The sequence below is a fragment of the Amphiura filiformis genome, unplaced genomic scaffold (assembly GCF_039555335.1).
Source record: "Amphiura filiformis unplaced genomic scaffold, Afil_fr2py scaffold_47, whole genome shotgun sequence".
NCBI classification, from domain to species: Eukaryota; Metazoa; Echinodermata; class Ophiuroidea; order Amphilepidida; family Amphiuridae; genus Amphiura; species Amphiura filiformis.
The window spans coordinates 28,600-44,454 of record NW_027305511.1 but is presented as its reverse complement, the minus strand read 5'-3'; the positions used below and the strand labels follow the sequence as shown (position 1 = coordinate 44,454).

The following is a 15,855-nucleotide window of genomic DNA, read 5'->3' as shown; positions in this document are numbered from 1 at the left end:
TGAAACAGTTACAACGATGTAGCGCGACAGCTCTCTTGGATAAAAGCGTACAGGTAAAAGAAGAAATGACCAATAGAGATTGCTTGAATTAAGAAGTTGGATGTTAACATCCCAGCCTCTTCTTAATACTTGTGGCCAAATTACAATTGTTACGCCTTTATCCAAGGAAGCCATCACTTTCAATCAAGTTGCAAGATGCTTCAGCCTACCCATTTACAAATGTATACGTGCAACCTGATTTTCCATCCCCAGTGCTTTAATCCTTTTGAATCAACTGGATGCGACATCACCATGCTTTGAATCTTCCAGATCTGAAAAAAGGCGCTATATAAATCCGAAATTTATTATTAACAATTTGAAAGAAAATCTCATTCATGTCACAATTTATTCCAACAAAACACGATTGTTCAAAACAACAAAATGTAAATCACATTCATACATGGCTTACGTCCATATCCCATAGGTATGAATAAAAGATTCATACTAGTAAAGTTGCTGTACGTAAATGGCAACATAGGCCTGCAATAAAATAACATAGCATAAAGGCCTGCTTACTAGGTTTTTCATTTGGTATGTAATGGGTATAAAAATGTTTGCAATGGACTATTGCATTTAACATCCACACTACCCCTGTGGAGGATTTTCGAAAAAAAAACAACTTCCACATGGGTAGTGAGGGGGAATCAAATTCAAATGGAGCTGTTTAACGTGTCTATTAGAAGTTTGCATTCACCCTGTGGAAGATTTTGGAAATATCTTCCACAGGGGGAGTATGAATTTTAAATTAGCAAACACACTATGGGTTAGTAATGGTAAAACGGTATCTAAGCTGCGGCGTTAATAAAAGTGATTGTTTTGTAAACGATCTCAAAGATCATTTTCATTACATTGTAAAGTATGTTCATACCCTTGAAACAGCTTATTTGTTAGAAATCAGTTTCAATATATCTTATTAATTATACATATTATATCAACTACTTATGTGTTTTTCAATTAAATTAATAGGCACTTAGATTTACATAATAAAAACACTAATGGACTTAGGCACTTCTTCAACTGGAATCAATAAAGATACCATATTATACCTCCCCCCCCCCCCACCAGAAACATTTATAAAGTTGGTTTAATAAGGTTTGCATTATATTTTCTAACCCCTCTGGCCCCTTCAGAAGGCGAACAAAACGACGACCATTACATGCGCATTCAACCTAGCAGTTTGACTTAATATACACATTCGAGTCGTACTATATCTGGATGAAATTTCTATTTCTAGCGCACTCTATACTATTCGACAAGCAATTGATCCCAATTGATGTTGAGGGTGCTGTATTGGTTTTATATATAATGTGCTGTTACCTATTGCTAAGATATGCAGTAAATCAGTATAAATTTATATTGCTGTTCCACGGCTAATGTATGTGCCCATGTGTTATAAGTTGGGACCCTCTTTTGTGACATGCTTTTCAGTTTTGAGATAAATGGTTATAATTTTTATGTGCCAATTACAGGTATGTATACATTGCTGGAAAGCATAAAGAACACAAATTACAAAAACCTACACATCAAATAAATATTCAGGGTGTGTGAGAAATTATAGAGGGTGTGACAATTAACTTTTTAATGAACATATATCATAGTTTTAAATTTCCTATTTCTTTTTAGGATCATTTTCAAATTCTGCGGAGGTCGAAATCAAACAGGGCTTGTAAAAGCCCACCAGAAAATGTATAGTTAGTATAGAGTACGATGCTTGCTTATGTGTATACAGGGTGATAATTTCCATTATCATACCTAATTGATTATTCAAAAATCTTAATTAATGCTAATTAGCTGCTTAAAATACTTTTATTTTCGGACTTATCACAAGCAACTTTGAAAATCGATTGTTTTACATAGAAGTCTGTGGAAAAAGACACGGATTTACCCGTAAACCAGCTCGTTAGTCTAATTAATTAATTAAAATTACACAAACTACTAGTACTGAATTATTTAATTGAAATTGTGAATCCTATAAACCTTGGTACTAAATAATCATGGATTTTAGTTTGTAAATCAACATAAAAGGGAAAGCAAGCATGTCATCAATCTGTGCTGGACCCTTTCCATACAGTTTGCATGGCTCCGTGTCCACATCTCCTCCAACCAAGAACCTAATCAGCTTAATTAATCATAAAAGAAATTACCAGCAATGTATAAACCTGATCAAATTTGGTATAAAATTAGAAAGAAGAGCCAGCCTTTCCATTAAGATCAAAAGAAGTTATAAACATAGTCATCTTCTTAAACCAACAAAACATAACATTTAAAGCCTTAATGTACGATTTACTTCAAATTTTAAATTTATTATTCTGTACTCAAAACGCTGAAATAATACTAGTAATAATGGTCGGGAAGTGTTTCTGTGTATTTTGAGCTGAAATAACCAGGTAGAGTGTAAGAAACCCTTCTGGTTATTTTGACCGTTTAGCATGCAGTTCTATTGGAGGACATAAAGTCATAATCATGAATTATGACTTTATGTCTAACTTTCCTCTGTTTACCTACAAACACAACAAATTTGACTGATCCCATTTAGGTCCAGGTTGGAACATGTGTAAACATTACTAATATGCCAAACAAAAATCAGGTGTGAAAAAAAAAAACCAATTTCATATTATGAGATTGTACATAATGGCTTAAATTTTTACACGTAAAATTTTACAACTCCAACCTAGACGAATGTCATAAATTATATTAATTATGTGTTTAAAGCAAGGTCTGAAGTTCACAAAGTTTCCGACTAGTACGCAGATATGGTTACCATTCATTTTGTGCAAATCAAGTCCAAGTCACAAGTTCGTTAGTCAAAATCACAAGTAATTCAAGTCATTTTGAAAATTTTGCAAGTCACGTCACAAGTCATCAAATCGCAAATCAAGTCACAGGTCACTGGTTTATTCAGCAGCTGGACTTGGTGTGATATGTTGATGAGTATTCAAGATGATGGAAATCAAATTGAGGTTCGGAGTACAGTTCTAATGAAGTCCGATACACTATCATAGTAAAGCTTAGTAATAATCATACACACAAAAGGGTGCGAGTTGCATACAACGATGTACCTGGATACAAAATTGCAGAAACTTTCCAATATAAAAGTGATGGGAAAATAATTATAAATGTATTTTGATCTATGTATTGAGTAAGTTGAGAATGATTAAATGAAGCATTGAAGCGGTTTCAAGCTCAGAGATAATACAGTGTAAAAAATTAGTATAAAATGTACAGTCAAAAGAAGTATTGTAGAAAAGTCATAGCTGGCGTGGCTAGCTAACATGGGAAATATTCAGAGTAGATAATTAAATATTGTGGTTGATATTCATTTTATCATGAGAAAGCGTTATAGAAAACGCGTTAATTAACCGTGTAATGCAAAGAGATTGGCAGTGCAGGCACCGGAAAGCGTTCGTTATATGCGGTGAAATTGCACTACATTGTTGTGTAAAAATGAACTTGATATGCAAAAGAAAGAAAGAAGTATCAAATATTAAATTTTATATGCGGATAAGGGCATATAAACATGTAATAGCAACTAAAATGAATTATGTAGATATTATGGGATAGGTGGAGAGTGAAAATAAAATCATGCTATGTGAATAACAGACAATCATGATAACGGGAATGCAAAGAAACGATGCCAAGTACAGTTTATTTGTGATATATAGGGGCTGGAGTAGTAATAATTTATAGTAAAAGTATTTAATTACATAGCCAAATTACGGATGTTTGATGACGTAAAATCGATAATATATTTCTACCAGATATAGTACGTAACATATTATCGATTTTACGTCATCAAACATTCGTTAGAACTTAAACATTACTGGAAATAGAATGGCAATAGATTAAATAACGTACATATTGTACATACAATATTGTACGTAATACTCGGAGTCTGTGGAGCGCTTTACACCCCGCCGCACGGCCAATACGCGTAGCGAGCAAGTAACAAAGTCGGGTAACTCTGATGATACAGGTAACACAACTTCTAAGTTCCCCCTAATACTTTTTAGAATAAGTCGAAAACTATTTTACGAAATGTAAATGTAAAAAGATATGTATAGCCCTGTTTGTTTTACCCCTTTGGACTAATGTATAGAGTCACACATCGTTGCGTTCAGTCACAATGGTTAATTATGTAAGAAAAGAGGCCGTTTTAAAAGTTGCACCCGAGCCCATAGCAGTCAGGTTTTCAGTAATGAGGGATTCAATCATGTTTCACCGTTGTTCATCACTGATTAACAACGATGCGTCTGCGTCGTCTGCATGGTTTACTTCGCGAGGGCAGCTATAGCTTTAGCTTTAGCTGCCCTCGCGAAACCACGCAGACGACACAGACGCATCGTTGTTAATCGATGATGAACAACGGCGAAACATGATCGAATTCCTTTCAACAACGAAAACAAGCTAAAGATCGTCTAATTCACACGATTATTTCATGAGGAATAGTCATTGCCACTATACACAAGAAGGTCGATGCTTTCCAGTTGATTGCAGCAAAAGAACTACAGAATAAAAGAGCAATAATGAAAACAACATGTAGCGCACACGAAGTTACAGGTATGGCAAATTTCTGATGCGTATCGCGTATACGCGCTTCCATTAACTTGCGTTTGCGTATACGCTACTGGCAAATTGTGGCTTCATCACGGATTAACAACGATTGACGCCTGTACAAAGGTATAGGAAAAGTTGTTGAACAAATACACGAATAGACCTGGCCTGCTGAATTGTTTGAGAGTTGACTCCTATGGACTCAGATGCAACTTTTAACACAGTTTCATACAATCTTCGATAGCGAGAACCAATCAGAGCAAGCGTGAGAAAAATCCAAACCATGCATTGATTGTGTCTAATTGCACTCCGCGTACTACGCGCAGTGTTTCGCGCGCGTTAGCGTCGCGTAGGATTGATTCATTTTTCGGGCGGGTTGATGAATTTATATTTGGTTCTGTTTTCCAACATTTTTAGTGATAATTGGTTATATAAAAAAACTAAAAATCACGTGTTTTTTCTTCTCGTGTATGAAATAGATTAATAAACTTGTATTACTTATTGCTCGAGAAATAAATTAGACAAAATAATGCACTTGCGCTGATGTTGATGCGTCTAATGCACTCCCTTCGGGGCTCGTGCATTAGACGCATCAACATCAGCCCGCGTGCATTATTTTGTCTAATTTCTCTCCCAATAAGTAATACGCGTTCATTAACCTATAATTAAAACGGTCTCATTTTTACATAATGAACCACTGTGACTGAACGCATTGAGGTGTGACGCTATAGTTTGTTCTATAGGTGTAAAACAAATAAAGGCTACACATGTAATTTTATAAGTTTGCATTTCGTCAAATACTTTTCGATTTATTTTAAAAAGTATTTAGGGGGAACTTAGAACGTGTGCTATGGGTTCAGGTGCAACTTTGAAACCGGCCTCTTTTCATACATAATTAACCATTGTGACTGAACGCAATGATGTGTGACGCTATAAATTGGTCCACGTGAGTAAAACAAACATGGTTATACATATCTTTTTACATTTTTACATTTTGTAAAATATTTTTCGACTTATGTTAAAAAGTATTAGGGGGAACTTAGAAGTTGTGTTACCTGTATATGGCATTGTACACTGTACTGAGAATTTCCCGTATGACTTTGTCATGATATAGCAAGATAACGGGGCGGTCATTATCTCAAATAACCGGATATACATGAAAATAGATTATTACAGTATGAATTTCTGCAGTTAATTCTTGTATTGGACTCTTATAATGACTTTGAGGGCAATTTGTTGGAAAAATGTAAGAAGTAGTGACGTCATACCATTGTTTTAAGATTTTTTTTTGCAACAGGGGAACCACGCACATATATTTGAGCTACGCATCCCCAGTGGAAAAAGGATCGGATTTTTTTTCCTTACTTTTTTTACATCATTCTTGCACACAATTGTATGAACTTCGCTTCGCTGCAAACATGCTGCCTATCAAACCTAATATCCTTGAACATAGGCGACATGGATACAGAGCTATGTGCTCTGTAGCCAGGCGCATCTGTACGCCCTAATAACCCCAAACCAAGTCCCAAAAACCATTGCACATCTGGATGTGGATTTTTACTTCCATACAGTCTATGACGTTCAGAAGGTGCTTGATAACTGTCTTGTGCATTTTAAGTCTATAAAATAACTACAGTAGGAGAAATACGGTTTGTAGTATGATGTTTAGTTCCTTTGTTGGCTAGAAGAGATGGAATTTACTTAATAATAGACAGAAACAGTTACAACGATGTAGCGCGACAGCTCTCTTGGATAAAAGCGTACAGGTAAAAGAAGAAATGACCTTCAGAGATTGCTTGAATTAAGAATCTTCAGCCTACCCATTTACACATTTACAGGTAAATATTCACCATGTTGGTCAAATGTATGCGTGGAACCTGATTTTCCATCCCTAGTGCTTTTATCCTTTTGAAACAACTGGATGCCACATCACCGTGCTTTGAATCTTCCAGATCTGGAAAAAGGCGCTATATAAATCCGACATTTATTATTAAAAATTTGAAAGAAAATCCTATTCATGTCACAACTTATTCCAACGAATCATTGTTTTGTACTGAATGATGGTTGCACGACTAACTTAGGGATCAGAGACAGAAAGGTAAAGATAAATACACCAATTAAATCAATCATAACATAGCTATCGAGAAGGTTTGGCAACTTTATTTTGAAAGCATCATTTTTTGGGGGGGAAATGAGACAACTTTGGGAGGATAGCGACACGGTTTCTCAAAGCAACAAAATGTATTGTACATTCATACATGGCTTATGTCCATACCCCATAGGTATGAATAAAAGATTCAGACTAGTTAAACCTTGATATTGGTTTGTGTTGCTGTAACATAGCATAAAGGCCTACTTAGTAGGTTTTTCATTTGGTATGCAATTGGTATAAACATGTTTGCAATGGACTATTCCATTTAACATCCACACTGCCCCTGTGGAAGATTTTGGAAGAATCTTCCACAGGGGTAGTATGAATTTTAAATGAAATCAACACATTAGGTAGCTCTGTTTGAAACGCACCCTCCCTCAGTGGATGGTTCAGGTTGAATCTCTCTCAGAGGGTGTATGAAATTCAAATGGAGCTGCTTAACGTGGCTATTAGAAATGTACATTCACCCTGTGGAAGATTTTGGAAATATCTTCCATATGGGGAGTATGCATTTTAAATGAAATTAGCACATTAGGCAGCTGTTTGAAACTCATAGTGGAAGGTTCGGGTTCAATCTTTCTCAGAGGGTGTATGGAATTTAAATGGAGCTGCTTAATGAGCCCATAAGAAAATCATACCCCCCCCGTGGAAGATATTTTCAAGATCTTCGGCAGTGGAACTGTGGATTTTAAACGGAATAGTCCAATCAATCTCCTCTCAAAGTTAAAAAAACAGTTTCTGCCTTTAATTTGCAAAGCATAATTTTGCCAGATCAGACAATTATGTTGGTGCCGATTTACCCTGGGATTGAACTTAAACCTACTCCAAGACTTGCTTGACGTCATTAATATTAACATGAATAAAAACGATGACGGTGACTTTTTTCACTCTAATGCGTCTCAATAAGTTGAACATTCCAAAACGTTCATACTGTCATTGACATTATTCAGACAATAATATCTTAATGCCTTTTATATTTCACCGAACCATTTCAATATACTTCATCTCTTACCGAGTATACAAAGCTTGATAAACTAATAATCACATGTTTATGTTTAGCGCATGCAGATATACTCAAATCAATTCAGCTATTTTTCTCGCAACTTTACTAATTGAAATCTAATTTTAATAACTACATTACTTTAGGGGGATGTAGTCGCACTTCTTGTGTAAAAACGATTCTTACGCTAAATCGTAATTTTTAAGGACACCATCACCCCAACACACCCACCCCCACCCCCACACAGACCCACCCCCCCCGCCACCCGACACATTTTCCTGATATGTCAACCTCTCTTAATCAACCCCCTTCCTGTCAAAATGGTGCAGTAAATACATTCAGTTAAAGATAATCAAAATCAAACTATATTTATCAGTTATGAGAAAGGTTTTTTTTAAGGCAAGTCTCCACATACATAAATGACAGCCAGTGAAAAAGTTTCACCAGGTTTACCCTTACTTTCTAATTTGTACGGGGAATAAGGAAACCCATATTTCACAGATTGAAATTTTAATCTACTTGCCAAATTATTCCAAGCTTTATTTAGGCTATATAATAGTGGAGGCAATATATCAAGTGGTGTGAGAGTCATAGGGGCACGTGTCTCACAACCGATTTGAAAACTTGGGTTAAAATCCTACAGGAAAATTGTCGAAAAATGGCTTGTGCCGCTCAATCTGGACAATGTAGACTTTTTGTTGATTTTCTTTAACACTTATTCTTAAACCCAATAGGTTACAATGTGCGTATGCAACTTTCAAACAATTTTGGAAAGGGGTAAAAATGTACAATAATAACGTCATTTATAGATTAAACATTAAACAGATTCACACGAATAAATAGACGGCAAACAATATCACGTATACCTTCTGTGCCCTGTTTATTATATATTATTCTCTACAAGCTCTCTAATAAAGCTAAGATACAAATCAGTTTGTCTCAAAGCTCCTGAGTGGTTGAAAGTTTACTTTTTATCATTGTTAAAAATACATGTCACGGAATTAGAAATTAGTGTTTACACGTGTTTCAATATAGTACACTGGTCTCTAACTAGTAACAGCATAAATGTCTGGAAAATGGTTACATTGTAAGAGAATGTTAATGAATAATGCATAAATAAGTCTATAATGATATTTAATACGTATTTTTATGGGGAGCTTCGAGACAACACACATTTTCCCATCATTTAAATGATTACATGTATGTCTTATTATGTTAAGGGGTGGCATTAATTTCATTAAGTGATGAATTGCCATTTTGACAATTTTGTTTTCTTTTTACATTCAAATAGGGAATCATATAGCCTAGGCTACTTTTTCTTTTCATTTGACTTAAATTGGACATTTAGGTCAAAAGCTGTTCAACCGAAATAAGTTACGGGAAATAGTTTTTCTCTTATATTTTATTTCAAAATGCAACATTTTGCATAAAGGTTGGATATTTATTTTCAGAAAAATATCAAAATGTGATTAATTTTAGCTTCATTTTCCATTTTATTTGAATTATATCGGTCGTTTAGATCAAAGGTTATAGCTGTTTCAACCAAAACAGGTAGCGCGAAATAATGTTTGTGTTTGTTGTATTACTTTTAAATATTATTGTATCTCAAAATATAACATTTTCAATGAAGGTTGAATATTTATTTGAAATTCTATGAAGAGAAATTTCAAAGTTTTATTTTTTTTTTAAATGACACATTTGCGTTAATTTATAACTGAAATTACGCTATTATTTAAATTGTGCGATGGTTAAAATGTATTGCAATTAATCGTTACCTTGGTATAAACAATATGAACGTAATGGGGTGCTTCTTTTAGAAAATTACTTTTGAAATGAATGCCTCCCCTCAATTGATTTCTTAAAAATTACATTACTTTAAACATCACCCACATAGCAAACTCACAAACAGACAGACACCACACCCGTATAAACACCAAGCACAACCTTAATGATACTAACACAAGTATAACATCAAAACAAACTGGTCACAAAAATCATTCAAAAATGCTTCATATCGTTATGAATACCGCATACTAACAAACAGACAACAGTCATTTGCATACTTAATTCTGACAGAGGACGATGCTATATCGAAGTATTTAACAATGCCAGCCAGCTTGACTTGGTCGCTACCTGCGCTCGGCGAATCGCTAAAGGCACTCCACGGTTTATATCAATATCGAATTAATTCGATGTTCATGACGAATTATGTAGCATTATGTTCCTTTAATGACCAGATTAAGCTTCAATGTCTAAATCATTCTATTATGGAGACCTTAGCTGCCGAAGTGCCTAAGTCCAATTTTGGCATTTAAAATAAGTATTTAATGTTTTTAAAATACAGTATCAAAACAATGAAAGGAAATAACATTTGGCATACACATTGGAAATGTCTATAGAAATGTATTAGCACAAGAATTGGTTCTTGATAGATCAATACTATTGATTTTGAACTTGGGCACTTTTGCAGCTCTGAGCAATGAACGTGTCAATTATTACATTTTTATATTGATGTTTAGATCAGAACCGTTAGAAAATACTATTATTACATTAAAAAATAACACCATAAATATAGGTGACATAATTATCACATGTGCTGTTGGCCTATCTCTATCAAAACCCATGCAAACACACTATGGGTTGGTAATGATAAAACGCTATCTAAGCTGCGGCGTTAATACAAAGTTTTGTAGACTTTCTCAAAGATTATTTTTCATTACATTATAAAGTATTTTCATACCCTTAAAACAGCTGGTTTTGCTATTTAAAACCAGCTTTAATATATCTTATTATACATTATTATATCCATAACTAATGTGTTTTTCAATTAAAATTAATAGGCACTTAGATTTACAAAATAAAAACACTTAGGCACTTTTCAACTCGAATCAATGAAGATACCATATTTGATCCTCCCTCCTCCTAAAAAGCATTTACAAATTAGGTTTAAAAAGGGTTTGCATTATATTTTCTGACCCCTAGCAACTTCAGAACGTCTAATAACTCAATTTCGCCAAAATCAGACTTAGGCACCTCTGCAGCTCAGGTCTTCATATACTAAGTCTTACTTTTAAAATAATAAACTAGTAGTAATACTAATAAGAAAAGGCCTTTTTTACATGCTTTAATATTTAAAAAGACTGAAAGAAGTAGCCGTGTAGCAGCAAAAAAAAAATCTTAAACAGACACTCACCCCACACCTCCACCCCCACACAAAGCACAAACAACATAGTACATAGCAGTTTTTGGAGAGAGAGACACACACACACTTATTTTTGACCTAAATGATCCTTAATCTGTTGTTTATGATTGATAGCCATTGTAGGAGTTTTAAGGTATTTTTGAAACCTAAACTCACTCAGAACTTTAGTCAGCAACTTCTATTGTTATGCATAGTCGCTCTAAAAGTCGACCGATACATGTTGAAATCAGCATAATTAATAGATTGCTATGAAATTAATTTTCTCGGTCAAATATAAAGCAATATTTTTCCTTCAGAAATGTCAGTTAAAAACATAGTGCTTGGATATACTTTTTTAAACAAATCCTGGTGTTAAAATTAGGCATGAAATTGTGTCTTTTAGTGTAAGATTTTTGATTTTACAGGCCTTAACTTCTCCCGCGAGATTTTCTCAGAATTCATTTTTAGCGTTTCAAACTAATATAGTTTGCTAAAGAAATATAATTCCCACCTCTGTAAGGCACATCGTGTGGGTCTATACTTTGGTCAGAATTTCCGTTTTGATTTCACCTTTTTCACTTGCGACTGCCAAAATATCCAACCAGTACTTCATTTCTAATATAACCAAAAGAAATAATCGATTTCTATTGTGGGTTACAAAATCATCCATCCATGGGTACATACGCGAGTTGATTTTGACAAAATTAGTAGTCGGAATTGAAAAATGGTGGTGAAATTCTGACAAAACTATGACATATAGCTTGATATGATGTGCTTTAGAAATTTGGGAAATATGTTTCGTTATAGAATTATGTTTCTTTGAAAAGCAAAAACGTTGACCCCAAAAAAGCTCGCGGGGCTCATTTCAACACCAAATTCGATCGTTTGTATTGCTTCATTAAATGACAGAGTGAGCCTTGTACAACAATAGCCATCGGTTGAATAAAGTTCTGAGTAAAATGTGGATAGTCTCGTGCATATTGTGTGTTTGTTTGAAACACGCAAAACATAGTCAATTAATTTGTGGTGAATTTTATGAAGCTGTGGATATCATAATATGTACATGTCGCTACCAATCATGAATCAAAATTAAGGGTTTGCTAGTTAATATATAAGGCCAAATAAAATTAATTGTTTGCCTCATGTCCCATGGGACTTAAAACTCGGACGCGGTCTACATTAATTTTTCGAATTTGGCAATTCAATCGGAAACTCATTTGAAACTGAAAATTAATTTTACAGACAATTGTTGGCCAAATTTTCATTAAAAAACTAATGAAAAAAAAAAAAAATTTTACTTTTTAAATTTTGCGCCGGGGGTTATGAGACAAACTGTTAATTTTTTTCAGCCTAATATTTAATTTTCAAAATGTTTCTGAATAATATAAAGATTACAAAAAAATTGTTCCCTCGTCTTAACACAATTGATCAAGTGGTGGTGGCCACATCTTCTCTTGATTTTCCTAAATTAATGTCCTAAATATGCCTATCTGCAGGATATTCATACCAAAATAAGCACCAAAAGGTACTATAATGTCATACCCCATCGATATTGCTGATTCCTCATTATCCCAAATAGGGTTTGTTTTTGCCGAAGATCTAATTAACATCAAACTTGGACTTATTTTTCTTCAACAATTCTTGAATAATCAGAAAATTTACAATTATTATTAAAAGGAAACTGAAGTAATGGCAACAATCCCGTGACCATAGGCCTCTGTATGCAGTTTATACTCAGGCCCCAGGTAAGGTGGTATGATTGGCGTATGTCCAAATGACCAACTGACCAAATTGTTCGGCCAATGTGACGCCCCTTGTTCATGTATTAAGCTCAAAGGAGTGAAAATCAAAGATGGTGGGTAACACCCTTAGAAAGACGAGGGTTTGCAGAAAAAATGACGCTATTTACAAAATGGTTGAAATGTGGAAACTAAAAATATATTTTTCGAAAACGTACAATTTCTTCAACACGAATACATTGTATTACTTTGTAAAATTAGCAATACAATCAAGAAATTCATACCTGTTATTGAATCACGGTGCTTTAATGTGGCGCAACCAGAGGGAAAGTTGACGCATGCTATTGTCTGCTTCATATAACGCAGTTTGAATCACGGAATCGATTAAAACATAAGAAATTTCATTTTTATTTTTTGCTCTTTCTTGTAAAAATGCTTGCCCAAAATATTTTACAGTAACGTTTTAAAAACGTATTCATGATTTTAATATAACACGAAATTTATATGTTATTAATACGTTTTGAATTAACGCTTTAAGAACATTTTTGTGTTTGCTGGGATACGATCAAGCCAAAACATAATTCTCAGAATTATAAATATAATGCGTTAATATACTAAATATGCCTTGTCTGCCCCTCTTGTAAGCATCTTGATATATACCGTTAACATTTATGACTGTTTACTTATTTGTAATTTGTTATCATCCTAGCCCAAAATAAGTATTCTTTCTGTTTTGGAAAAAGTGTTTCAAATTGTACGTTTTGTTCGATAACTGTCCACGCATTCTGAATAACTATGTGACACCAATAATATGTGTCATTCTGTGTAGTAAAATATTTTCATTTAAGATTAAAGCCATAATGTATGATTTAGGTAAAACTCTATGGGGAATTGGTGAATAAAACCGGGGATCTACAGGTTTATTATAAAAACTCTACAATTTTACTGCAATTGCATCTTTCACATGGTATTAGTACACCATTGGGCATTAAAATCATGCAAAAGTAGACTTTCGAGAAAATTCAGGGCGTCGCTGTGGAGTAAATTACATAATTGCTTTAAACATGCTGTGATAGTGTTAACACAATCACAACAGTGGAATTACTGTACTAAACAATGAATTTACTCGATTTATAATAGTAACATTAATTTAACCATAGAGGACGGATTGATTATCCTCTCCTATTGTTAACGTTTTTTGTATACCAATCTGTAATCACACATTATGGTTTTAACAGGCTGTGATAGTGTGAACACAATCACAACATTAGAATTACTGTTATAATTTACTCGAATTATAATATTAACACCAATTTTACCATAGAGAACGAATTGATTCTCATCTCCCAATTTGTTAACGTGCTATTCAATGGAAGCGCGGCGCTTGTTCTCTTGTTCGAGAACGCTTTGCCATGGCTTTGTGTACACATCAATAGAGCTTGTAATGGAGCAAACTGCAACTTTTAGATTGGCATCTTCCTTGGGTATTTGAATCGTCGTGTTTTTATGTTTGCCTCATGTCCCATGGGACTTAAAACTCGGACGCGGTCTACATTAATTTTTCGAATTTGGCAATTCAATCGGAAACTCATTTGAAACTGAAAATTAATTTTACAGACAATTGTTGGCCAAATTTTCATTAAAAAAACTAATGAAAAAAAAAAAATTTTTACTTTTTAAATTTTGCGCCGGGGGTTATGAGACAAACTGTTAATTTTTTTCAGCCTAATATTTCATTTTCAAAATGTTTCTGAATAATATAAAGATTACAAAAAAAAAATTGTTCCCTCGTCTTAACACAATTGATCAAGTGGGTGGTGGCCACATCTTCTCTTGATTTTCCTAAATTAATGTCCTAAATATGCCTATCTGCAGGATATTCATACCAAAATAAGCACCAAAAAGGTACTATAATGTCATACCCCATCGATATTGCTGATTCCTCATTATCCCAAATAGGGTTTGTTTTTGCCGAAGATCTAATTAACATCAAACTTGGACTTATTTTTCTTCAACAATTCTTGAATAATCAGAAAATTTACAATTATTATTAAAAGGAAACTGAAGTAATGGCAACAATCCCGTGACCATAGGCCTCTGTATGGAGTTTATACTCAGGCCCCAGGTAAGGTGGTATGATTGGCGTATGTCCAAATGACCAACTGACCAAATTGTTCGGCCAATGTGACGCCCCTTGTTCATGTATTAAGCTCAAAGGAGTGAAAATCAAAGATGGTGGGTAACACCCTTAGAAAGACGAGGGTTTGCAGAAAAAATGACGCTATTTACAAAATGGTTGAAATGTGGAAACTAAAAATATATTTTTCGAAAACGTACAATTTCTTCAACACGAATACATTGTATTACTTTGTAAAATTAGCAATACAATCAAGAAATTCATACCTGTTATTGAATCACGGTGCTTTAATGTGGCGCAACCAGAGGGAAAGTTGACGCATGCTATTGTCTGCTTCATATAACGCAGTTTGAATCACGGAATCGATTAAAACATAAGAAATTTCATTTTTATTTTTTGCTCTTTCTTGTAAAAAATGCTTGCCCAAAATATTTTACAGTAACGTTTTAAAAACGTATTCATGATTTTAATATAACACGAAATTTATATGTTATTAATACGTTTTGAATTAACGCTTTAAGAACATTTTTGTGTTTGCTGGGATACGATCAAGCCAAAAACATAATTCTCAGAATTATAAATATAATGCGTTAATATACTAAATATGCCTTGTCTGCCCCTCTTTGTAAGCATCTTGATATATACCGTTAACATTTATGACTGTTTACTTATTTGTAATTTTTTATCATCCTAGCCCAAAATAAGTATTCTTTCTGTTTTGGAAAAAGTGTTTCAAATTGTACGTTTTGTTCGATAACTGTCCACGCATTCTGAATAACTATGTGACACCAATAATATGTGTCATTCTGTGTAGTAAAATATTTTCATTTAAGATTAAAGCCATAATGTATGATTTAGGTAAAACTCTATGGGGAATTGGTGAATAAAACCGGGGATCTACAGGTTTATTATAAAAACTCTACAATTTTACTGCAATTGCATCTTTCACATGGTATTAGTACACCATTGGGCATTAAAATCATGCAAAAGTAGACTTTCGAGAAAATTCAGGGCGTCGCTGTGGAGTAAATTACATAATTGCTTTAAACATGCTGT

The 15,855-nt window shown here is 33.9% G+C and overlaps 1 long non-coding RNA gene across 1 annotated transcript in view; it reads right to left on the bottom strand.

Moving 5' to 3' along the window:
• Positions 1–14,009, bottom strand: part of LOC140144283 (uncharacterized) — a 241,163-nt gene extending 227,154 nt beyond the window's left edge. The window contains exon 1 of the long non-coding RNA XR_011857859.1: positions 10,943–14,009. This is a non-coding gene — a long non-coding RNA (uncharacterized lncRNA). The remainder of the gene's footprint in view (positions 1–10,942) is intronic.
• Positions 14,010–15,855: the final 1,846 nt, after the last annotated feature.